This window comes from Saccopteryx bilineata, chromosome 5, assembly GCF_036850765.1.
Source record: "Saccopteryx bilineata isolate mSacBil1 chromosome 5, mSacBil1_pri_phased_curated, whole genome shotgun sequence".
NCBI lineage: Eukaryota > Metazoa > Chordata > Mammalia > Chiroptera > Emballonuridae > Saccopteryx > Saccopteryx bilineata.
In genome coordinates this window covers 214,274,551-214,301,411 of record NC_089494.1, presented here as the reverse complement: position 1 = coordinate 214,301,411, position 26,861 = coordinate 214,274,551, and the positions used below count along the sequence as shown (strand labels likewise).

At 36.1% G+C, this 26,861-nt stretch overlaps 1 pseudogene; it reads right to left on the bottom strand.

Moving 5' to 3' along the window:
• Positions 1–620: 620 nt before the first annotated feature.
• On the bottom strand, positions 621–19,642 carry LOC136338175 (UDP-glucuronosyltransferase 2B31-like; annotated as a pseudogene).
• Between the last annotated feature and the right edge of the window lie 7,219 nt (positions 19,643–26,861).

The following is a 26,861-nucleotide window of genomic DNA, read 5'->3' as shown; positions in this document are numbered from 1 at the left end:
CTTTAAGTTTGGACAGTGTTTGCTTTGTATATTTAGTTTCTCTGATATGTTGTGTGTGTGTGTATTTGTGCATGTATATTTATAATTGTTTTATCTCCCCAGTGAATAACCATTGTATCACCACATTATATACTTCTTTGTCTCTTGTGATGATTTTAAGTCTATTTTATCTTATATAACTATACCTATTTTCCTTTGGTTACCATTTACATGGGATATCATTTTCTATTCCTCCAATTTCAATTTACATGTATCCTTAAATCTAAGTGAGTCCCTTAAAGCTATTATAGAGTTCGATCTTTGTTATTTTTTAATCAATTTATCTACACTTGTCTTCTCATTGAGCAGTTCAATCCATTTATATTTGAAACAGTTATCAAAGGTCTCACTATTGCTATCTTTATAAATGTTTGAAAGGTAGTTAACCTTAATTTTTAGTATAATTTTCAAATCAGAATAATAAAATTCAATATTTATTTATGTAATTTTATTAGTTTATTTTTCCTCAGTTTCTATTACTTTGACCTCAATATTTTTATCTTTTAAGGAGATAGTTAACACCTTAAAAATAAATTTTGATTTGAAAAGCTAAAATTTATTTTGTCAAGGATGCAGAACCCTTTACATCACACTTTATTTTGCTGAAATAATTGGAATGGGTCCCAACTGTGAGACATATACGCTTCAGGCCTCAGAACCAGAACTCTCTTTTTTTTTTTTTCTTTCCTGGTTTAGCAAACTTCTGACAACAATACAGACAACATCTTGTAATGACAAATATAGCAGTTGCCACACAGGCCAACAGGAACCCTATCACATCCAGAGAGTAGTACTGAACCCAGGTGAGATCATAGGAGACTGGCTACAGGTGTTTGGCTCCTTTGTGGCACATGACAAACTCGATCCAGAAGACAGCTTGATCTAGAGGTTTCATTGGCTGGTCATGGTGAATTCTTGATAATTTCATAGCATTCTCTTTACAGTGAAGGAGAAACACAGAGATACCAATAATGAAAGAAAGTTACTTTGCCTAAGTGGGTCATTCACTTGAAAGTTTTCTGAAATATCATACATATATTTCAAATAAATGTCATAGAATTGGAAAAGTGTATTTTTATTTGTCATAGAATTTAGAAAAGTGTATTTGATTATTCATTGATATTGCTATTTAAATTGGAATTTTCTGACGACAATTTTTTACAAAGTGAAGATAGAAGATAAGGTGGGGAAGCTACAGCATTTTAGCAGAGGAAATGATGGGAGCCTTTCTAAGGGCTATAAGTGTGAGTAAGATAGGGCTACACAGCAGACCTGACAGTGTCAGTGAGCCACATAAAAGGCCTGACATGCTCATGACCCAAAGTAACCACACAGCACAACTGATAATAAATTTCTAAGTGGGCAGGTCCTGGTAGTACTCTCATCCCAGGCCTATTGCTTGCTTAGTAAAAAGTTAATCTTTACCCTAAATAGGCCGGTCCATTGTTCTTATGAATCTAGGATAACATATCTCTGACATGCCAAAGTAATTTCTTGGACATTTGACTGACTCCAGGCACCAGAGCACAACTGTTACCACAATCTTCTCTTGTTGCCCATATGCCAGCTCTGTTTTCTGTAAATGTTATATATTAACTATTTTATACTGCTAATGTAAAAGAAATATGTACCATTATTTCTCCATTTTCCTTTATATCCAATTATAGAGATTTCACTCCCATCTCCACTTTGCTTTTCTCTTCCTCCTTAATTTAGCGGTAATGGATTTCATGTAACCTTTCTTATACTTCTCTTTTGATTCTAAAGGCATAAATAGAACTGCCACCCTGATGTTCTCCAGAGAGTTCTCTCATTTGTTGATTTTGATTTGGGCTGGTCCTCAGTTATTGTTTTAAACAAATATTATACAGCATTTTCAGCCTGATGTGCAGTGGTACAGTGGATAATAGTGTCCACTTGGATTACTGAGGTTGCTGGTTTGAATCCCTGGATTTACCCGATTGAGGCACATGGGGAAGCAACTGCTGAGAGTTGATCATTTCTGCTCCTCCTCCTCCCCTTTTCTCTCTCCTCTCTCCAAAAATCAGTAAACACTATTTTAAAAAATAATTTTTTGACAAGTTTAGATTTTTCGTTCCTTGACATAAATCAGATGGTAAAATGCTGTATTAGGACAATGCTTTTCAAATTTTTAAAGAACTGTATCATAGCAGGAGAAATGCTTCCTCACAAGTCCCTGTGCTTCCCTTCTTCTCTTCATAACCCTACTGTCACTTTTCTACCCAGAATAATATTGTTTTGAAACAGATAAGATTATGACATTCCCTTCCTCAATATTTCCATCTTTCCTCTCAATTTATTTAGAATAAATATCTTTTTTGGGGGGGGGGCTTACAAGATCCTGCTTACATGGTTCCTGCTAAACAATCATGATTCCAAATCTAGATTTATTACCTGACTTAACTGAAGTTTCAACTTCTTCCAGAAATATAGTCTCAATCAACCAGTCTAGAATTTTCTGATCAACATCAATGAGGTAATCTGTCACTCGGGTCTCCTCCATCTTCCTTAGAAAGACCAAGTAATCTGCATGATAAAACCCTTGCCAGTACTTTGCTGAAATAAAATGCCCATGTCTATAAATGATTATTATTTTTTATTTGCAAATAACTCCCCTGCCACAGCCTTCTTCCTATACAAACCTTCCATTTTGTACAGTCCCTCTGAGCGCCCTTGTAGTTGCTAATGGCATATTGCCAAATTCATGAATTGCTTAATATAGCCAATGATTTCAAACTTACTTGATTGAATTTTACATTCTGACAGTGGACAGACCCTGGCAACCTCCTCTCCTATGACTTTGTCCTAGGCACACTCTGTTGTATGCACTTGGTTTTCTAACTATTTTCACTGAAGCTGCCAAGTGTGTTTTCTCATCAGCCCCTCTGTACTCTGTCCTCTGTCCCTCCCGTGGAGCAGTCTTCCCTGAGACACAGCAAGGCTGCTTTCAACTTCTGAGGGAGGTCTTGATGTCAATGTCATGGCTCAGAGAAGCTTCTCCTGGCCACACTTAGAGTACCCCTAGGCATTTCTTCTATGTTTTTCTATTCTTCTATTGGATTCCTAGATTTCCAAATAAATGTGCATTGGTATAATGATTTCAAATATACTTGCTACAATTTAAGTGAAGTTATTTTAATCTACTTGTATATGACAAAGACAAAAAATAGTTGCTTTGCTTCTCCTTAAAATAAATAAATTCAAAGAATAGAAAATTAAAAAAAAAATATTTGCTTTCATATAAGAATGAAGTAAGTCCTGACAAGTCATTCTGTATCTATTATTTTTTCCTAAGCAGACCCCTCAACACACACCCTGTGAGCTTATTGATCAGAAGATATGGAGAAACAAGTATAGCAAGGAAACATTTAGACTATAAATATATTGAGTTTGTGAGGACCATCTGTAAGTTTTGGTTTGGGCTGGGTGACTCTTCACTAACCTTAACGCTCTCCTGAAACACGGGACTTTCCTTCCTCTGTTGGTGCCACATGTCTCTTAGAAAGTGGTGATAAACCTCAAAGCAGCCTCCAACGCTGGAGATTTGCTCCCTAGCAACCTGCTCTAGAAGCAGGGGAGTTTTACTCTTGTGTTGGAAGCTGGAAGTCAGCTCTTAATTAGTCACTGATTCTTTATAAATTTGGACTTTATTCCTTTATGTCCCTTTGCCTGGAACAATAGTGTGATTAACCAGTCATTTGTTTGGTATGTGTTATTTCTTTCTTTGGCATATTAAGAGATATCATCTTGTATACTATTGGCTTGTGAATTTATTATAATTTCCACATGAACCTGTGCTTTATGAATTCCTAGCAAGAACAGAAATCAGTCTTTGAGCCTTCACAATAGAGAAGAAAAGAAAATAAAACAACAGTTTGTAAAGTATACCCGTAATTTCAATAGAAAAAATTATGAAACAAATGCACATATCCTAAGTAAACAGCTCAAAATTTTATAATTAACTAGTAAATCATTATGAGTAAATGTAACAATGTACCCACTACCTAAATACTGATATAGAAAATCACAAGCTAGCAGAAGCTCCCCTTTTTATTTGACATTTAGTCAGTAATCCCTGTTTCAGATTAATTACTATCATTACTTTTAATTTTATAGATTAGTTATTTTGTTATTTTTATATTGGAATCATACACTAATGCTTATATTTACCTTTTTTATTTTGAAATTAAATTTAATGAGATGATATTGATCAATGAGTACATAGATTTTAGATGAATATTTCTGTAGCATTTGAACTGTTGATTGCATTGTGTGCCCATCACCCAAAGTCAAATCATTTTCTTTCACCATGTATTTGTCCCTTGTCACTCCCCTTCTCCCTATTGCCTCTCCGGGGTACTATTTCACCTTTATCTATGTCCATGAATCTCAGTGTTATATCCCACTGCTGTGGGATATATGTTTGTCCTTCTTTATTCTCTCATCACTGTACCTCTCTCCCTGGTAACCATTTCTGTGTTTTCTGTAGCAGTTATTGGTTAATTTTATTCTTGTATTGTAGCTAACGTATGATGGTACCACACAATATCACTTCATAATGTTTGATGGTTATTTGATTTCTAATCTATTTTTTAGCTATTTTCACTAATGCTGATATAAATATTTTTGTATGTGTTTTGATTTACATATTTACCATTTCTATTGTGTATATACCTAGAAGGGGAATTTCTGAGAAGTGCATGTATGATTTCGATTTCAGTATTGACTGAATTATTTAGAAATGTGTTACTTAATTTCTAAGATTTAGAGTAATTTTTTTTTAGTTTAGGTTTTCTTTTGTTTGTAATTTAATTCTAGTTTGGTTGAACATATACTCTGCATGATTTGAAAATTTTAAATATTGAGTCTTGGTTTAGCCACATGTGTGTTTAGTTCTTTTTGCAGTGAAAAATATATATATTCTTTTTTGCTATAAATTTGGTTGCATTTTAAAATTGTGTTTTGCCCTTGCTGATTGGCTCAGTGGTAGAGTGTCTACCTGGCATGTGAATGTCCCGGGTTTGATCCCAGCCAGGGCACACAGGAGAAGTGCTCATCTGCTCCTCTAACCTTCCCCCTCTCCTTTCTCTCTCTCTCTTCCCCTCCTGCAGCCAAAGCTCCATTGGAGCAAAGTTGGCACTGGAACTGATGACAGCTCCATGGCCTCCACCTCAGGTGCTAGAGTGGCTCCAGTTGCCACAGAGCAACAACCTAGATAGGCAGAGCATTGTCCCCCGGTTGGCATGCCAGGTGGATTCTGGTAGGGCATATACAGAAATATGTTTCTCTGCCTCCTTACTTCTCACTTCAGAATAATACCAAAAATAAATAAATAAATAAATAAATAAATAAATAGTTTTTCATATCACTTATTGATTTACTTTGTCTTCTTTTTATACTATAGACAAAGATCTTTAAAACTATCATATTATAATTAAAGACTTGCATTTTGGTGTTTCTTTTTGTCTCCTTTTATTCCTTTTTTTTATTTATTGATTTTAGCAACAAAGAGAGACAGAGAGAGAGAGAGAGAAGGAGAAAAGAACATCAATTTGTTCTGTATGTGTCCTGACCAGGGATCAAACTGACAATCTTTGTTCTTTGGACAGTGCTCTAACCAATCAAGCTATTCAGCAAGGGTTTTTTTTAACTTCTTTTATGGAAGATTTATTTGTAGGGGTTAACAATTAAAATTCATATTTTTGAAAGATTAACCATTATAACATTATGAAACTGTAATCTTTATTTTTAGTAGTATTCTGGTAAACAGTATTGATAATAGTATAGGTATATTTTTTATGTTCACTGTTGAAATAGATCTTTTTTCTACCTTTCTGCATTCTTCTTATACACTTCTATTTAAAAATGACTTCCAAATAATAGATATATATAGCTATATATAGATATAGATATACATAGATATATAAAGATGTAGATATATGTAGATAATTTTAAAAATCTACTCTGACATTATGTTTAAATGATTTAGTCTGTTTAGGTATGCTATAACTGCTGACATCTTTACATATATTCACACAAAATTATAGGTAGCAATATGCATAATAGCCAAACTTGGAAACAATTAAAATGTTCACAAGCACATAAATAAATAAATAAAATATGTTATATTTAGATCATAGAATATCATTTTGCAGTGCAAAATCTACAACAAGGGTGGAACTATAGAACATCTGACTATGTGAAAGAAACCAGTTTTGATTGCCATGTAGTATATAATTCTGTTATTATGAAATGTCTGAAATAAATATTCTACAGAGACTAAAAATTGATTAGTGATGTCTTGGGTAAGGAACATGAAAAGTGAATTCTAAGGTATTTGACATAGCTTTTGGGGATGATGAAAATGTCCTAAATTTATATTAGCGTGATATTTTCATAGCTCTGTAAACAAACTACATATTTTTGAATTTTATCATTTAACAGATAAATATTATGGTATGTAATTAAAAACTCATAGAATTTGTTGAAATGATTATAATAAAATAAGTTTGAGAGTGTAAGAGATTTACAGTTTTAGAAATTTTAAGTATTGAATTGAAAGAATTTATGAATTTTCTTCTAAGTTATTCTTCTTTCTATGTACTCTATAAGAGTTTTAAAAGTGAGTCATTACAATTATCTAGAGAACATTAAATAATTGGCAGAGCAAATTGTTGCGCTAGTTGATTACCCATAGAATACATGATTTTTTTTTTTTTTTGTGACAGAGACAGAAAGAGAAAGACAGAGGGACATATAGGGACAAACAGAGAGGAAGGGAGAGAAATGAGAAGCACCAAGTCTTTGTAGCAATGCCTTAATTGTTCATCGATTGCTTTCGAATATGTGTGTTGACTGCGGAGCTGCAGCAGAACAAATGACCCTTTGCTCAAGCCAGCGACCCTATGCTCAAGCTGGTGAACTTGTGTTCAAACCAGATGGGCCCGAGCTCAAATGGGCAACCATGAGGTTTTGAACCTCAGTCCTTTGCATCCCAGTCAAACACTCTATCCACAGTGCCACCACCTAGTCAGGCAATATATGATGTTAAAGTACAACATTGAAATTAATGTGTGGCCTAAAGCAAAAGTTGATTTAAGATGTAAGTCATGTTAATAATATCAAAATTAGCATCTTAAAAATGGGATAAAACTCATAGTCACCACTGAGAAAAGATCTTATCTATAAACAGTATCTATTAAGAAATATGAAATACTTACAAAGGATCATTAATGACTGTCTTCAATGCATTGAACAATTTTGTACTTGATATAGTGTTGAAGTCCAATCTGATAGCTGCTTCCTTGTACTCCATGCGAACGATGTTATCAGGTTGATCTGCAAACAAGGGAATGCCCACCATAGGGATCCCATGGTAGATTGCCTCATAGATGCCATTGTTTCCACCATGAGTGATAAAGGCTTTGGTTTTTGGATGACCTAGAATTGAATGAATTTCAGCAAATCATAAAACATAAGTTTTGAAATAAAATGAGAGTTGGGTAATAAAGGCAATGGGACAGACAATGTATTTAGTAACAGATTCTATACACCTTAGATTGTATGTATTAATAGTCTGCTGGAGAGATAGTGAAGGCTTGCATGGAAGACTGGCATTTCTTGTCACTTGGAAATGAACACAAGTTGGCAGTGGATAAATTGAAAGAAATATTCTGGTAAATAATTGTATGCAACAATAAAACTTGTGGGTCATGTTAGTATATATTCTCTTAATAAAATAGTGAAGTCATTGAGTCTGACATGTTGGGTGTCAATGTGATGGAGCTGGCACAGGAATCAGAGGAAGGAAAAGCTACACATAATGAAATATGTTATTACTTCAGAAAAAGATTTTGAATTTTTTCTCAATGGAAAGTAAAGAGTCATGAATAATAAAAGAAGAGCTGATCATTTGGAGGGGCACCTGTACACCCTTACAGTAGGTTAAATGATTGATGTAAGGAGAGAATTAGGAGAGTGATAATTGAGGACGTGTTGAGTTATTATTCTCTATGAGAGGTAATTACACATAAAATAAAGATACTTTGTTTGTGGCTATAAGGAATATGACAATGTAAAATAAAATGCCAAATATTATATCTTATTCTTTATCCCTAGCACTGTAAAATACAGATAAGAAATTTAATTTTTGTTGAGGTTTTCAATAAGAAATTTCAAAACATTTCTCTCCCAGTGAAGTGGTTTTCACTCTGGTAGAATTGACGCTGACTTATGTATCTTCCAGAGTCTTATCAAGAAGGTCATTCTGGGGGATCCATTTATAGAGCCGACTGTTTGGCCCTAAAGAATCTGTTTTTTTTTTTGCCATCATATCTCCATGTCACCTGTTAGGGTAAGAAAGTAACATACTTTATGAGTCAAACTACAGAGTTATAGCATGCCAGAAATCTAAGTAGATTAGGAGACATCTAGCTGACCCACTTACCTATTACGAATAAGTAAATGAGGACGAGACATATTAGAGAATGAGAACCAATAAAACACTGATGTAAGAGGCATATATACATGTATTATGTGTACTTATTTTTATATTCTATAGGTATGAATGCAATTGTGATGTTTCACACTTAGAGATTACACTAATGAGATTATACTGAGCAATTCAAACATAAAAATGTTTAGGTAGTTAGAGAACTGTTTTGGAAAACTTGCAAATTACTAATAATTGGCACATTTATTTTGTTTTCACTATTTATTATACGAACTTCCATCTTCTGGATTTAATGTTCACTAGTTTATTTCTTTTTGAAAGATGGAGAAGTGGTTTACTTATATTCAGTAGTTCTAAAAGTTATTTAATTATAGTTTTACATCTTTTGTTCTACAAAATTGATGCAGTCAGCACTGTGTGAGAATTAAATCATTCTGATATTTAACAATGTATTAATAATTATAAATAGTTCTAGTTATTAAATATGTTTAGCTTCTTTTATTTTACAAATTCTTAATCACCAACTTCAAGTATAAGTTTTACATGAATTCAGTGTTATCATTCTAGGTAAGATGAAAGATTCTCTTAAAATGTTAAAAAAGTAAGCCCATTGGTACCTCATAAATAATAGTATACTTATTGAATTGATCAAATATGATGATACTAAATTTTATTCAACTGCCTATCAACACTTCCCAATGTGTTACAATGCAGTGACATCATTCACTAATATGGTTTACTTATAAATGGTCAAGCAATTTCTCAGTCCACTAACACGCTAGATTCTAGTTTACAAGTGGTTAAACATCTGTTTACTATGTAAGTGCTAAATTAAGGTTCTCAACAAATTAGCATAAGTGATAAGGAGAAACCTACAGTAGTTAAAAATAAAAAATTATTCGCAAATACTCAGTGACTTCAAGTGATTTTTATATGTTAGAATAATACTACCATATTTTATGTCAAAGGATGGTGGGGAAGGCCTCATAAATTCTTCCAGGCTAGGCTTGCTTCTGGTTGACTTTTCTTTATTTTCCTTTCTTCTTCAATCAAGAGAAGCTATTATTTTATGGGTAGTTTCTGGACCACATTCTATAAAACACAGGGTCACCTTGAAGGCTGAACCCACATCCATACTTTCTTTTATGTGTTCCTGCTTCACAATCTAGCAGAGCCCAGCTGACCAGGGAGGTCTTTCTCTTTCTTCTTCACAGGCCAGACTTTCTCTCTCTCAGTCATTGTTCTGGCTTGAGTCTGATGCAGCTGGTGAGCCATGGACACCCTTTCCCTCAGTATCACCTTGAGAAACACTCTGAGCGGGCCTACTCCAGAATTCAGGGGAAGAGAGGCCTGGCTCACCTGCCAAGTCTAAACTGTGTGACACCTTTCAGACTGTTGTCATTTCCTGTTTAATGTTACAGTTAAAATTTAACTCCTTTCTCAGAACACCTATAGCATGTACAGTACCCTAGGAATCCTGCAAGAAAATGGAGGATAGAATTAGGTGATATGTGTTTCTGCCTTCAATGCTATTATAATGCCAAACTTCACACTGTACCTCTCTCTTATTCTGTATTTTTTAATTTTTAATTTTTTTAAGAGAGAGGATTGGAGCTGGACTCCCATATGTACCATGACTAGGATCCTCCTGGCAACTCACTTCTGGGGTTGATGCTTGAACGTATTGAGCCACTGGCTGTGGATGAAAGGGAAAGATGGAGGGGTGGATTGTTGCTTGGGTGCTCTGATCAGTAATTGAGCCCTGAACGTCTATATACTGGGTCCATGCTCTATCCAGTGAGCCAGTCAGCCAGTGCCCCACCTAGTACCTTTTAAATATACTTCTTTGTGGTCATAGTGTTAATGCCAAAGTTATTGTAAATCAAATACTTGCCATGTGTAGTTTGCTTATTTGATAGGTGAGGTAAATTGGAGCTATCAGAATAGTTTGCCTTTTATATAGAAATTTCTGTAATCTGACCTTTTATAGATTTTAGCACATTCATTCATTTCTGCTCTATAGTACTTTCACATTTTGAGGAATCTGGGCAAGGGCTGATGTAGTCACATTGGCTCTTTATTCTGTCATGTTTGTGACCATGGAGCCCAGGGTGAACACCACAATGCCATGTTCTCCAGAGCTCTGGCAAACTCTTCCATTTCCTGTGAAGGAAGAAGAGTTCCCATCACAAAAGAGCAATAGCACAGTCAACACTACTGAAAAGATTGCTACAGTCAACTAAAAAGAGAAAATTATGTCTTATAGGGAGTTATTAGTGTAGTGCCCGTGTTTTAAAATTGTGTTAACATGCACACAATAGAAAGTTACCATCTTAATAATTTCTCAGTGTACAGTTTAGTAGTGTATATATTCTTAGTGTGTGTATATATTCTTAGTGTTGTGCAACTCATCTCCAGAACTCTTTCATCTTGCACATTGGAATTGTGTTTCTTATCCTGTAATTCTCCGCTTCCCATTTCCCAGTCCTTAACATTCACCATTTCTTTTTCTCTTGCTATAAATTTGACTGTCTAGATATTGTACATTAGTGGAATCATACAGTATTTGTCTTTTTGTGAGTGGCCTATTTCACTTAGCAAAATATCCTTAAGATTTAGATATGTTAAAACCTGTTAAAATTTTCTCTTTCCTTTTTTTGCTATGTTGTTCATTTATTTTGAATCTTGATAGATAATACCAGAAGACTTCATCTTAGCAGATAGAATACAGGAAATCTTAACTATCACAGGCTTCTATGACAAGCAAACCCATCTCATCAACATATGTGACTTTATTCTGTAATAATCTTTTTCTTTTTCTAAGTGCTTACATTCTTTACTCTGACACCTTCAGATTAGAGATTAAAGGCTTTAGTGGTGTAAAGTGCTCCCTGGGACAATTGCATAGCACTTCCCTGGCTTGGAAGAGTAGTCTGTGTAGAAGACAGAGGCTAGTTAGCTGCAGCAGAATGAACATTAAAGAACAGTAGTAAACAAGAGTCCTAGCCTGGAGATAGCCTCTGTGTCAGTGAGTGTTGGTGTGTGCTCCTGCCCTCCCACCTCCCACCCCCTCTCCTAACTCCCATCATGGTCTTAATAGTTTGTCTCTTTAAGTAGCCTGTAAGGGAAAAGAATCATAATACATGCTGGTGGATCTCATTTTTTTCTTTATTGGGAAGAGCTAATGTTAAATAGACCCTAATCATGAAATAATTTCAGTTACCATTATATTTGGATATCATTTCTAACTGGTTTAGTAAAATAGTTACTTGTTTTGTAATTATCTGGGCAAAGTACACCTAAAAGTGTTCTTGAATTATACAATAAGGCTTATGAAAGCAGAGGAAGGCTTGATTTACCCAGGTAATTATTAACCTGTAATCACAGTTTTTAATCACTAACACTTTGAGAATAGTTATATAGAAACAACGATAGTGAAGAAGGTTAGAGTGATTCATAAGGGAACGGGAAAAGAAAGAGTTAAGGAAATTATCCCAGCATGGTAGAATTCTTTAAATGGATTATGAAATGGCACGAGGAAAGGATACATTTATAGGGTTCAAAAGATCACTAACTAACACTTTGTTCCTAACTAATAAACCATCACTTACTGCAAAAGTTTTTGCTTCTTTAGCTAATTCATTTTTAAAGCTTTCATGTTCTAGGAGTTGAATAGTATATAGGTGTAAATTGATATAATTCATTGGTTTGACTTTTCTAAGCTGGAAACACAATTCAGTAGAAGTAAGAAAAATAGGTTTTATAATTTATATTGGCACCTGCCCCACAGTGGAAGAGGTACAGCTGGGCTTTCTGCAGCAGAGGGCTGGTCACCCTCTTGAGTAGCTCGGTTCAATGTATATAAAGTTCCTGGTAAAGTCATGTTCACCCGGGATTGTTTCAGACTTATTCTGACTGTGGTCTCTGATTCTTAGCAGTTTTCTAATTTTATTACTTTCTGTACTAGAAAAGTTCCTCATTGCTCAATGTGCTTTCTACTTTTGTACCCACAAATATGTAAGGAGTGAAAGTTTCATGGAATCTGGTCTAAACTTCATAATTATCTATTTTCCGCCTAATCCATTTTAATGTTCTAGAAGATTGTACCTATTGATTTTTAGAGAGATGAGAGAGAGAGAGAGAGAGAGAGAGAAGAGAGTCTACCAGCAGAAAGTATCAACTCACAGTAGTTGCTTCTTTCTTGTGTGTGCCTTGACCCCTCAAGCGCGGGATTACTAACGGGCAACGTCAGTCTTTCAGGGCGATGCTTTATGCATTGCCCACCGCCAGTCATGCTTCCCCAATCAGTTTTAAATTGTTTACTTGTTTTTTCTCTCTGGAAACAATGATATAACCCTTCTAACATAAAGGGTTTACTTTCTCATTCTACTCATTTTTTAAGCTTATGTTTAAAAAATTGAGATATAATTGTCAGATAACATTTGTAAGTTGATGGTGTTCGGTTGTTGAGTTGATTCATTTATACGTAATATAATTACCACCTTACCTTTAGCAAACCCATCATTAGGTCACATAATTATCTTTGTGTGTGTGTGGTGAGAGGACATCTATGACCTAGTTTCTAGAATCTTTTAAGTATATAATAGAGTATGGTTGGAAATAATTTCTATATCTCATGGACTTAATCATCTTCGAGTTTCAAGGTGTAATTTTTGAGAAACTTCTCAAACCTTCCTTTCCCTTTCACCAGTCCATGGTAATCACTATTCTACTCTCTGTTTCTAAGAGATTGCCCTTTTTAGATTTCACATTGAAGTGATATCACACGTTTTTATTTTTTAGTGTGGTGTATATCACTTTGCATAATGACTTTATGGCCCATCTATGCTGTCCCAAGTGGTAGGATATTCTTTCTCATTCTCATGGTCGAATAATATTCTGTTGCACATATATGTGTTTGTGTCTGTGTGTGTTTCACATCTCTTTACCCATTCATCTGTTGACAGACACTTAATTATTTTCATTTATTGGCTGCTGTGAATAGTGGTGAAATAAAAATTGGATAGTGGATAAATTTATATCCTGTTTTTTTACTTTTGGATACATACTCAGAAGTGGGATTTCTGGATTGTATGGTAACTCTAATTTAAATTCTTGCAGAACCTCCATACTGTTTTTCATAGTGGTAGCAGCTATTCTACATTCTCACCGAAAGTGCACAAGGTCCTTGTGTTTGGTAGGTCACTAGGTTTTCTTTCTTTCTTTCTTCTTTCTTTCTTTCTTTCTTTCTTTCTTTCTTTCTTTCTTTCTTTCTTTTTTTTGGACAGAGACAGAGAGAGACAGAGAGAGGGACAGATAAAGACAGACAGGCAAGAAGGGGGAGAGATGAGAAGCATCAATTGTAGCACCTTAGTTACTTGTTGACTGCTTTCTCATATGTGCCTTGACCGGGGGCTACAGCAGACCAAGTGACCCCTTGCTCAAGCCAGCAACCTTGGGCTCAAGCTGGTGAGCCTTGTTCAAATCAGATGAGCCCACACTCAAGCTGGTGACATTGGGCTCTTGAACCCAGGTCCTCCACATCACAGTCTGACGCTCTATTAACTGTGCTACCACCTGGTCAGGCTGTCACTGTGTTTTCTTAGCACAGCTATTTTGAATTTTTTTGGGTGCTATAAACCATATATATTTATGTCTGTATTTAGTAGCTGGAGAATTATTGTAAAATTTGGTGACCTAATGTTTTCTTGATTTTTCATGTTCTTTGACATTTGGCATTGCTGTTTTTGCATTTGAATTAGCAGTCACCTACTTCAATCTTTACACTACTTTCCGGGTAGAAGTACCTATTGTTCATACTGCTATAGATAACAAATTTTTGTATTTGAATGGGGAAAAAACCAAGATATTTTCTATGCTCACTTATGACAGATTCCGTCATTACTCCTGTGGGGATGCTCTCTAACATTATAGTAGCATTATATTTTTTCTTTATTATATTGCTTTTCTCACATATTTTATTACTTGCTGTTATTATATCTGTCCAAGTAGAATATCTGGTGTGTGGGAGCACAAACTGTGTCTCCACTGCTCCCTTACATATCTAATGCTATACTTTCACTATGCTAGTCACTTAAAAATGATTCTTAAAATTAATGGCTGATACTTTATGCATTGATTAAAGAAGACCTTAATTTAATGGATCCTGTTTCCAAAGTCTCCCAAGTATAATTCTTCATTCTGTGACGATAATAACATTCAAATTCTTGTAATGGTATAGAAATCTATGAGTGTCTAATTGGCCTGTCACTTACTCAGAGTCCCATATGGTTCTCAGTATGATCAGATATTCTAAGTGAAGAACACAGAATCATTCCTACTGAAAGTGCAAAGTAAACAACGTAAAACAGCCATGAATAGGTTTACCTTAGGCAGAGGTTTAGCAGGCTTGCAGCAGAGCCCTCCAACAAATTCAAAATATGGCAAAAGTGGGTGAGGAAAGTCAAAATTACAATAGGTTCAAATGAGCCACATTTCAGCTTTCCCCATTAACTCAGACATTTTAGTGGGTCTTTTTAAAAGGGAAGGAAACAAAGGTTAAAGAAAATGAGAATACTGAATTATGAATACACCATCTAGTATTCAGAAAAAAAGCTTGGGATAATATAGCCAAAGATGTTTAACATTCTGTAGTTGGGTAATATAAACATATTTACATAATCTACTTATTTAATATTATGTTTTTTGAATATGCATATCTGGTAAAGTGTAAGAGTCTTCTCTAACATCACATTAGTAATTGACAGTTGTAGAAAATGAAGAAATTTAAACCACAATAGATTTGAACAGATATTTGTTTACTTTGTAAAGATGCAAAAGTAATAGATACTAGTGTTCAGATTTCAACTTTTTAATCAGTTAATTTTCCATTGCCATGGAAATGCTTTCTCTAGAATATTTAGTAGTTAAAACAATTTAACAACTATTTTTTTGAGTTAAATTTCCCCCGAACTGGTGTGGACAAGTCCTGCCGGTGTTGAGGACAATAGAGACGCAAAGACCCAACTCCGGGGACCAGGTTCAGTGACACAGATCATCTTTATTCAGGAAGTAAGCTAGCTTATATACATGGGTTCAGCCAATAGGATGTTACAGCATTTCCTTCATAGCCAATGGCTGAAAAGATTAGGGAGCTGCGTGGTTGGCACTAAGTCATTTCCTTATAGCGGGTGAGCTTCCTTCTTGGGTATGCCCAGGAGGGTTCTGGGAGCTGGAGTATTCTCACAGCATTGCATCAGCCACCGTTGCTAGGAATGCACTCTGTGCTCCACCCACATCTCCCCCTTCTCTTTTAATTAAGGCCAATTGGATTTGATGAATAACAGCTTGCTGTTGTAGGTTCTGAATGCTACGCATTATGCAATGGAACCCTAGTAGAACTAAAACAACTATAATACCTATTATATTATATGCTAATAGATTAGTTGGATTAAACAATGAGGCAAGATTCTGTAATGTTTGACTAGATAGGAAATAGAATGGGGTTCTTAAACAGGGAATTCCTCCTAGGGGTTGGGATGTCATTTCCCTCCCATTGTGTTACAGAGACATTCTAGGTGCCGTTAAACACAGTTCCATTTTGACTGTAAAAAATGGATGTAGGTCCATGCACGCCCCCTTCCCACAAAGGTCCCAGCATCCAAACACAGAAAGGATGGCTTGCCGTGGGCTGCGTACTGCATATGGTTGCAAGGCATATTACACAAATTACAACAACATGACAAATCATACAATTTCAACAATTACAGAGGTACACTTCACCAGTTTCTGAGCACTTTGACAAAAGCACAAAATGTTCTTGGCTTTCTTTCTAGCCATGGGAAAAACTTCCCAGGGCAGGGGATGGGCCTCCAGCTAAGCCACTCCCCACACCCATCAGGGTATTTCACATTGTCCAAAATCCATAAGTCCATTAAACAAAGGAGCCAGTGCTCACTTGGGTTGTAGTCTAGGAAATCAATCCATACACATGAGGCTTCAGCAACCCCCCTCATCCCTGTTGATTTGGCAGGTCTTACACTGTTCCAAAGAGGAGCACGTGGCAATGGCAGTCAGCATTTCCATCTCTGCTTTGGAGAGCATGATGGCATTGACCCCTAAGTCCCAAAATGTCAGCAAACCCACCAGAAGCTTAGCAGGCACTCCCTGCTGTTCCAGCAGCCACTCGGTAATGCAAGCCTGGCTTCCGTTCATCCTCCCACTGCAGCTGCCGCCATTTACCTTCTGGAGTCTGCAAATCTCAACTTTGGCCCAATTCTCCTCATCCTCCTAAGATGAACTAAAAACACCAGCTCGCGCTGCCAGGCTTGAACCCCGGGCTGCTGCCACCTGCGTCTGGGAGTCAGCAGTTACTATAGCACACATAAGCAAGAACAGAGCACCAGGGCCTGGGGGCCTGTCAGGGGCAATTCTCTGGGCCCGCCTTGCCAAAGCCTCCACATCTCCCCAGGTGATGGGGCACACATGCCAGCCATGAGGTCTTCTTCTGGAGCACTGAGGATCTCTTCCCCTCAGGTGTAGTCGGTGTGGAGAAGGCCAGGGCTGTGTGTGGATTTGGATGAGTGAAGACTGAACCACTTAATGGGTGCCCAAGAAACCCTGTCAAGCAGGTTGGGGGGTTGCTTGGATTCAAATTGGCTGAAAAATATAAGCATAACCTCTCTCTTGCATTAGAAGAGGGTGCGATCCCTGCCACTGTGCCATAGCTGGGTCCTTCCAGCCTCATTTCAGAGAGAGGGGCAGGGGAGAGAGAGCATGAGAAATACAGAAAAATAAACAAGACAGACAGAAAGAAAAAAGACACATGGGGGCATGTAGGCTGGCCCATGGGTCTGCAGCAGGAACACGTGTTGGAGAAAATGGCATCTGAGAGGCTGGGGTGGGGCACTGAGCTCCAGGAGGGAATGCAGAAGTAGCGACTTCCGCTTTTTCCGGCAGCAGAGCTGATGGCACAGTTAGCAATTTGGTTGGTTTCGTTTCTGCACACTCAGGCACGATTTTGTCAAACTCAGAGGCTAAACTACTTTCCTCCTCAGTGGAGGGGGGCAAATAGGGAGGTAGGGGCCCCACTGAAAGAGGAGTAGCCTGTATGACCTTAGGGACTGGCAGAGGGTCCCCAGCAAGAACACTGGTCAAGCAGGCGTGTATTGCCAATAAGGCAAGAGTGAGGCCGAGAGGGAAGGTCTGTCCCTTATGTACCTCAAACGAACAAACACATCAGAGAGCTCGGGCCCAAGTATCCAGGTTCCAGAGTGGCACATCCTCAATCCAAAGATTGAGACCAGAGAGGATCTCCCAGTAAGTACAGAGATCCTTTTCACAAATTTCAACTCACCCACTCTGCAATAGGGCATGCAGGGTTCAAGCCTGTGGGGCTCAGGAGTGGGGACAAAGGTTTCCCATTGCAGAGGTTCACTCACCCATCCCTTGGATGCTGGTTAGGTCCCTGCCCGATGTTGGGCACCAGTTGTGGACAAGTCCTGCCAGGGGTGAGGACAACAGAGATGCAAAGATCCGACTTCGGGGACCAGGTTCAGTGATGCAGATCATCTTTATTCAGGAAGTAAGCTAGCTTATATACATGGGTTCAGCCAATAGGATGTTACAGCGTGTCCTTCATAGCCAATGGCTGAAAAGATCAGGGAGCTGCGTGGTTGGTGCTAAGTCACTTCCTTATAGCAGGTGAGCTTCCTTCCTGGGTATGCCCAGGAGGCTTCTGGGAGCTGAAGTATTCTTACAGCACTGCATCAGCCGAAGCTGCTAGGAATGTGCTCTGTGCTCCACCCACAAACTGGCTTTTATAGTGTGGCTCAATTTCTGTTATTATAACTACATTTGGTTCATTTTAGGAGCTTAATAATACTTGTGCATTGATAAAAATATTGTATAAAACTGTTGGAATATTTTTATTAAGTTTAGTAATAGATGTGCTTTCTCTTAATTTTGGCTCAATTCATGTTCAATAAAGGGAGAATTTTCATTCACTTACATATTCACCCTTCAATAAAATTTCAGATTTTTAAACATAATTTGTAAGTACAAAGTGAAATGGAAATTGTTAGAATCCTCAAATTATAAGTCCTGAGGCTGGCACAGAGCCATTCTAACCCTTTGTGGTGAAAGAGTCCTTCAGACGATATGGAAAAATCATTTAGTTTTTAAATCAAACTAAACTATACAAGAGGAAGCAATTTCTCAATGACCATATAATTTAAGCATGTCGGTAATGTTTGTGAAAATAAAAGATCATTTTATAACCTTATTTCTTCACTTTATTTATAAAACACAAATTTCTCTGATTTAAGATTTATGCAAGCCCTCCTTCAAAGTTCTAGGAAAGTTAGGATTCCATGCTACCAAATAAATATTTTTTTCCAAATAAATATTAATAGATGACTTACCTAGTACTTCACTGTAAAACTGATCTCACTTCTTCTGATTAAATGTTTTGAACCAGAAGTCAAAATAAAGCACATACATCTTATTTTTTACTCTCTCCATGAATGTCATTTGATCACTTAATTCTGACAAAACAGCAGATATGTAGGAAGGAAGGAATGGAAGTCCTCCACTGTGCTTCTCAATGGTATAGCCAGGAGAGCAGCGGAGGCTGTACACCAAAGGTATTTTAGCCAGCGTCCAATGGCATCTGCAAGAGTGACATCAAACCTTCATTCTTATAGTTTTGTCCTAAGTTTCTTGTTCAAAACTACATCTTTACAAAGTTTTCAAATACAATCATGATATTGTAAAAGAATTTGTTGTATTAGTGAAAAACAATTCCAAAATGTATCTTTTGGCAGATATGTCCATTGAGAGATCACCTGCATGAAAAAACTCAAAATCCTCTTTTGTTAAAGATGTAGAATAAATCTCAAATTTAATAGCAGATAGCTTGGTGGAATCAACAAGAATTGAAGCTGAAGATGTCAGAACAGTCACTTCATGTCCTCTCTGGATGAGTTCATCCAGGATTGTCTTCATATTGATCCAATGGCTGTATTCTGTGGGCCACACCAGCACCTTTCCACAACACGCAGGGCTAATGGAACAGCTCAGCTGTAGCAGCAGCAGAACTAAAATCCACATCGTAGACATCCTGGTGGAATATAATGCTTCTTTTCAAATTGATTTGTTTTTCTGGTAAAGTTCATGTTTATCTCCAAGATATCAATAAATGTTAAAATATAACTTCTACACATCAAACTGTGTATAGTACATGAACAGAGGATTTCATAGCAAGTCAGAAAAATCATGAATTAGATGACCTATTTTTATACCAATATGTGTGGTGTATACAAGTGCTATCATCCAGTTTAGAGTCTTTTTTATAATACCCCTATGTTGTACAATGTCTTAGAGATGGATGCGAGAACTACAGAGTGTGTCTGTATTTTGTTTTCATGAAAAAGTGAGATAAAGCATATATATAACTGACAAGTGATTACCTGGAAAAAGATTCAGAATGCTTTATTTTTTAAATAAAATTTTATGAACATGAAATTCACATATCATTCTGTTGTTGAATTTAAAATGTACAAATCAATAGTTCATAGTGTGTTCTCAGAACTGTGCTACAACCATGATAACCATATACAGAGCATTTTTATAATGCAGGTGAAACCTTTATCTTTTACATGAAACTCCCTATGTCTTACTCCCTGAGGCCTCTCAAATGGTTAATGTGGTTTGTGTCTCTAAAGAAATATATATATACATATATGTATATGTATATGTATATGTATATGTATATATATACACAAACTAGCTGTACCCAGCCACACATTGCTGTGGCTCAGTCTGGTTAAATGGAAAAGAAAGAAAAGAGAAAGCACACGTTTCTAATATGTTTAATTTCACAATGCTTGAGGGTAAACAATATTTTTTGTCCCATTGTCTGTGCAGATATAGAGATTGTCTGGTTTGCCAACTCTAGAACACGCAACATATAATTGTCCATGTGAGAAGCAATCCGTGTCTAAATCTAAACCGCACAATTCTAAAGATTGACCCTGAGCTTTGTTAGTGGTGATTGCAAATGCCAATCGAATTGGGAACTGCAGTCTCTTAAATTGAAATGGCATATTTGTTGGAATCATAAGAATGTGAGAAATGAGAGCATCTTCACCTTGAAAGGTCCTGTCAAGATTGTTGCTTCTATGACATTGCTCATTAATTTTTTTACTGCAAGCCATGTGCCATTGCAAAGCTTTGGCTGGTTGATATTTAGCCACATGATAATTGGCACGCTGATTTTCAATTGCAGTATGTGCGGTGGCATCCCTGGCAGATGGAGTGAATTCAAAAATTCTGTTGGATAATTAATCACTTCATCTGCTTCCACAACAGTGTCAACAAACTTGTATGTGACTGCCTCGCTTTGAATGTTAGATTGATAATATTATTAAGTTAGTAGACGTCTTTGTTCTTGACCGCAAGAATAGCTCGTTCACTCAGTCAGTTGTGATTTTTATAATTGGTTTGAATATTGGGAAATACTTTTTCAACCAATTCTTCTTTTGACATCACTAAATTGCAAAAGTTATGAGGCAATGAAATTTGTCCTGAGGTCAGATCAACTGGCAGCTTTCCGTTCCCAATTTCCAGCAATTGATGTGAGAATATCTCAGCTGATCAATCGTTTTGCAGCTGGACATGCATATTTGTAGTTAATTTTAATGTCTTTATGTGTCGCCAGAAAGAAGAGTATTTCAGGCAAGCATTTATTTCATCTGCTGGTGTCAATCGAGGAATTACAGATAATATTTGCCTGAAATCTCTTGCAAGCAATATTAATGATTTCCCAAATGATCTGATGTTTCCATGCAAATCTTGCAATGATCAATCAAGAGTCTTGAGCGATTTTTTGTGTGCCATTTTGCATTCATCCCAAACAATAAGTTTGCATTTCTGCAATACTTTTCTCATGCCAGAGGTTTTGGAAATGTTGCATGTGGAAGTTTCAATGAATTGCATGTTCAATGGCAATTTCAAGGTGGAATGAGCAGTTCTTCCATCTGGTAGCAATAGCGCAGCTATTCCGGACAATGCAAGAGCTAAGGCTATGTCATTTTGGGATAAAAACACATGTGTATTTGAATGCAACATTGTTTCAATATTTCAAAGCAATTGGTGAAGAACTTTTAGAAATTTAAGATTTTAACAAACGAACATTTACATTTTTATTTATATAAGATATATGATAGTATTTTATAATATAGATATACCACATTTTGTGACCATGTTTTCATATCTCTTGGGTTTATACCTAGAAGTGAAGCTGCTGTATCAAATGGTAATTATGTTTAATTGTTGCAAAATAGGCAGTCTGTTTTCCAAGTCAGCTTCATCATTTTTCATTTTTACCACCAATATATAATGGTTTAAATTCCTCCATATTTTTGCCAACACATTATTTTTCTCTTTGATTATAGCCAGACTAGTGGGGGTGAAGTCATATCTCACTGCAGTTCAATTTACCTTTGCCTGATGCCTAATGATGTTAAACACATTAACATGTGCTTGTTGACTACTTGTATCCTTCTTGGTGAAATATCTATTCAGAAACTGTCATGTTTTAATTGGTTTATTTGTTGTCTTCTAGTTGAATTGTAAGTTTAAAGAAATATATATATATATTCTTTTTTTCTGTATATAAATTCCTTATAAGTAGTGTATAGAAACAAAACTGATTTCTATATATTGATTTGTATCTATTTTTTTTTTAATTTTTATTAATGGTAATGGGATGACATTAATAAATCAGGGTACATATATTCAAAGAAAACATGTCTAGGTTATTTTGTCATCAAATTATGTTGCAAACCCCTCGCCCAAAGTCAGATTGTCCTCCGTCACCCTCTATCTAGTTCTCTGTGCCCCTCCCCCTCCCCCTAACTCTCCCTCCCTCCCTCCCATGTCCTCCCTCCCCCCCCACCCTTGGTAACCACCACACTCTTGTCCATGTCTCTTAGTCTCATTTTTATGTTCCATCAATATATGGAATCATGTAGTTCTTGTTTTTTTCTGATTTGCTTATTTCACTTCTTATAATGTTATCAAGATCCCACCATTTTGCTGTAAATGATCTGATGTCATCATTTCTTATGGCTGAGTAGTATTCCATAGTGTATATGTGCCACATCTTCTTTATCCAGTCTTCTATTGAAGGGCTTTTTGGTTGTTTCCATGTCTTGGCCACTGTGAACAGCGCTGCAATGAACATGGGGCTACATGTGTCTTCACGTATCAATGTTTCTGAGGTTTTGGGGTATATACCCAGTAGAGGGATTGCTGGGTCATAAGGTAGTTCTATTTGCAGTTTTTTGAGGAACCACCATACTTTCCTCCATAATGGTTGTACTACTTTACAGTCCCACCAACAGTGAATGAGGGTTCCTTTTTCTCCACAGCCTCTCCAACATTTGCTATTACCCGTCTTGTTGATAATAGCTAATCTAACAGGGGTGAGGTGGTATCTCATTGTAGTTTTGATTTGCATTTTTCTAATAACTAATGAAGCTGAGCATCTTTTCATATATCTGTTGGCCATTTGTATCTCTTCCTGGGAGAAGTGTCTGTTCATGTCCTCTTCCCATTTTTTTATTGGATTGCTTGTTTGTTTGTTGTTGAGTTTTATGAGTTCTTTGTAAATTTTGGATATTAGGCCCTTATCTGAGCTGTCGTTTGAAAATATCAGTTCCCATATAGTTGGTTGTCTGTTTATTTTGATATCAGTTTCTCTTGCTGAGCAAAAACTTTTAATTCTGATGTAGTCTCATTCATTTATCTTTGCCTTCACTTCTCTTGCCATTGGAGTCAAGTTCATAAAATGTTCTTTAAAACCCAGGTCCATGATTTTAGTACCTATGTCTTCTTCTATGTACTTTATTGTTTCAGGTCTTATATTTAGGTCTTTGATCCATTTTGAATTAATTTTAGTACACGGGGACAGGCTGTAGTCGAGTTTCATTCTTTTGCATGTGGCTTTCCAGTTTTCCCAACACCATTTGTTGAAGAGGCTTTCTTTTCTCCATTGTGTGTTGTTGGCCCCTTTATCAAAGATTATTTGACCATATATATGTGGTTTTATTTCTGGGCTTTCTATTCTGTTCCATTGGTCTGAGTGTCTATTTTTCTGCCAATACCATGCTGTTTTGATTATCGTGGCCCTATAATATAGTTTAAAGTCAGGTATTGTAATGCCCCCAGCTTCATTCTTTTTACTTAGGATTGTTTTGGCTATTCGGGGTTTTTTATAGTTCCATATAAATCTGATGATTTTTTGTTCCATTTCTTTAAAAAATCTCATAGGGATTTTGATGGGAATTGCATTAAATTTGTATATTGCTTTGGGTAATATGGCCATTTTGATTATATTTATTCTTCCTATCCAAGAACAAGGAATATTTTTCTATCTCATTGTATCTTTTTCGATTTCCCTTAACAATGCTTTGTAATTTTCATTATATAGGTCCTTTACGTTCTTTGTTATGTTTATTCCTAGGTATTTTATTTTTTTTGTTGCAATCGTGAAGGGGATTATTTTTTTGAGTTCGTTTTCTAATATTTCATTGTTGGCATATAGAAAGGCTATGGACTTTTGTATGTTAATTTTGTATCCTGCGACCTTACTGTATTGGTTTATTGTTTCTAATAATCTTTTTGTGGAGTCCTTCGGGTTTTCGATGTATAGGATCATATCATCAGCAAAAAGTGATAGCTTTACTTCTTCTTTTCCGATATGGATGCCTTTTATTTCTTTGTCTTGTTTGATTGCTCTGGCCAGAACTTCTAGCACCACGTTGAATAAGAGTGGAGAGAGTGGACAACCCTGTCTTGTTCCTGATTTAAGGTAGAAAGTCCTCAGTTTTATGCCGTTTAATAGGATGTTGGCTGATGGTTTATCATATATGGCCTTTATCATGTTGAGATATTTTCCTTCTATACCCATTTTGTTGAGAGTCTTAAACATAAAATTGTGTTGTATTTTATCAAAAGCCTTTTCTGCATCTATTGATAAGATCATGTGGTTTTTGTTCTCTGTTTTGTTGATATGGTGTATTACGTTAACCGTTTTGCGTATGTTGAACCATCCTTGAGATTCTGGGATGAATCCCACTTGATCATGATGTATTATTTTTTTAATATGTTGTTGTATTCGGTTTGCCAGTATTTTGTTTAGTATTTTAGCATCTGTATTCATTAGAGATATTGGTCTGTAGTTTTCTTTCTTTGTGCCATCCTTGCCAGGTTTTGGTATGAGGGTTATGTTGGCCTCATAAAATGTGTTTGGAAGTATTGCTTCTTCTTCAATTTTTTGGAAGACTTTGAGTAGAATAGGAACCAAGTCTTCTTTGAATGTTTGATAGAATTCACTAGTATAACCGTCTGGGCCTGGACTTTTATTTTTGGGGAGATTTTTAATAGTTTTTTCTATTTCCTCCCTGCTGATTGGTCTGTTTAGGCTTTCTGCTTCTTCATGACTCAGTCTAGGAAGGTTGTATTGTTCTAGGAATTTATCCATTTCTTCTAGGTTGTTGTATTTGGTGGCATATAATTTTTCATAGTATTCTACAATAATTCTTTGTATTTCTATGATGTCTGTGGTGATCTCTCCTCTTTCATTTTGGATTTTATTTATTTGAGTCCTGTGTCTTTTTTCCTTGGTGAGTCTTGCCAAGGGTTTGTCAATTTTGTTGATCTTTTCAAAGAACCAGCTCCTTGTTTTATTGACTTTTTCTATAGTTTTTCTGTTCTCTATTTCATTTATTTCTGCTCTGATTTTTATTATCTCCTTTCTTCGGCTGGTTTTGGGTTGTCTTTGTTCTTCTTTTTCTAGTTCCTTAAGGTGTGAAGTTAAGTGGTTTACTTCGGCTCTCTCTTGTTTGTTCATATATGCCTGAAGTGATACGAACTTTCCTCTTATTACTGCTTTTGCTGCATCCCAGAGATTCTGATATGTCGTATTTTCATTTTCATTTGTCTGTATATATCTTTTGATTTCTGCGCTTATTTCTTCTTTGACCCATTCATTTTTTAGAAGTATGTTGTTTAGTTTCCACATTTTTGTGGGTTTTTTCCCCCTCTTTTTTGCAGTTGAATTCTAGTTTCAGGGCTTTATGATCAGAAAATATGCTTGGTACAATTTCAATTTTTCTAAATTTGCTGATATTGTCTTTGTGGCCCAACATATGGTCAATTCTTGAGAATGTTCCATGTACACTAGAGAAAAATGTATACTCTGTCGCTTTGGGATGAAGTGTCCTGTAGATGTCTATCATATCCAGGTGTTCTAGTATTTCATTTAAGGCCACTATATCTTTATTGATTCTCTGTTTGGATGACCGATCTAGAGCCGTCAGCGGTGTATTGAGGTCTCCAAGTATGATTGTATTTTTGTTAGTTTTTGTTTTAAGGTCAATAAGTAGCTGTCTTATATATTTTGGTGCTCCTTGGTTTGGTGCATATATACTAAGGATTGTTATGTCTTCTTGATTCAACTTCCCCTTAATCATTATGAAATGACCATTTTTGTCTCTGAGTACTTTTTCTGTCTTGTAGTCAGCATTATTAGATATGAGTATTGCTACGCCTGCTTTTTTTTGGGTGTTGTTTGCTTGGAGTATTGTTTTCCAGCCTTTCACTTTGAATTTGTTTTTATCCTTGTTGCTTTGATGTGTTTCTTGTAGGCAGCATATAGTTGGATTTTCTTTTTTAATCCATTCTGCTACTCTGTGTCTTTTTATTGGTAAGTTTAATCCATTTACATTTAGTGTAATTATTGACACTTGTGGGTTCCCTACTGCCATTTTATAAATTGCTTTCTGTTAGTTTTGTATCTAGTTTGATTCTTCTCTTTTGTTTTTCTATCATTTGTTTTTGTTTGTTTGTGTTCCATACTTCTTTCCTCTGTTGCTACCTTTTTTAAGTCAAGTGTTTTTGTGGTGGTTTTTTTAAGGGTGGTTACCATTAAGTAATGAAAAGGGTACCTACCATATTCATTGTAGTACCCTATCTTATAAGTATTTCTGCACTTCATCATCCTTTGCTACTGTTAATCTTCATCCTCTCCCCCCTTTTTTTCCTTTGTTGTCACAGTTTAAGTTTGGTTTTATTGTGTTCTTGGTGGAGCTGTTACTTGTGGTGTTGTTTTCTTTTGTTCTTTGAATCTGGTTGGAAAACCCCCCTTAGTATTTCCTGGAGTGGGGGCTTTCTGTTGATAAATTCTCTCATCTTTTCTGTATTTGTGAATGTTTTTATATCTCCTTCATACTTGAAGGATAGCTTTGATGGGTATAGTATTCTTGGCTGAAAGTTCCTCTCTTTC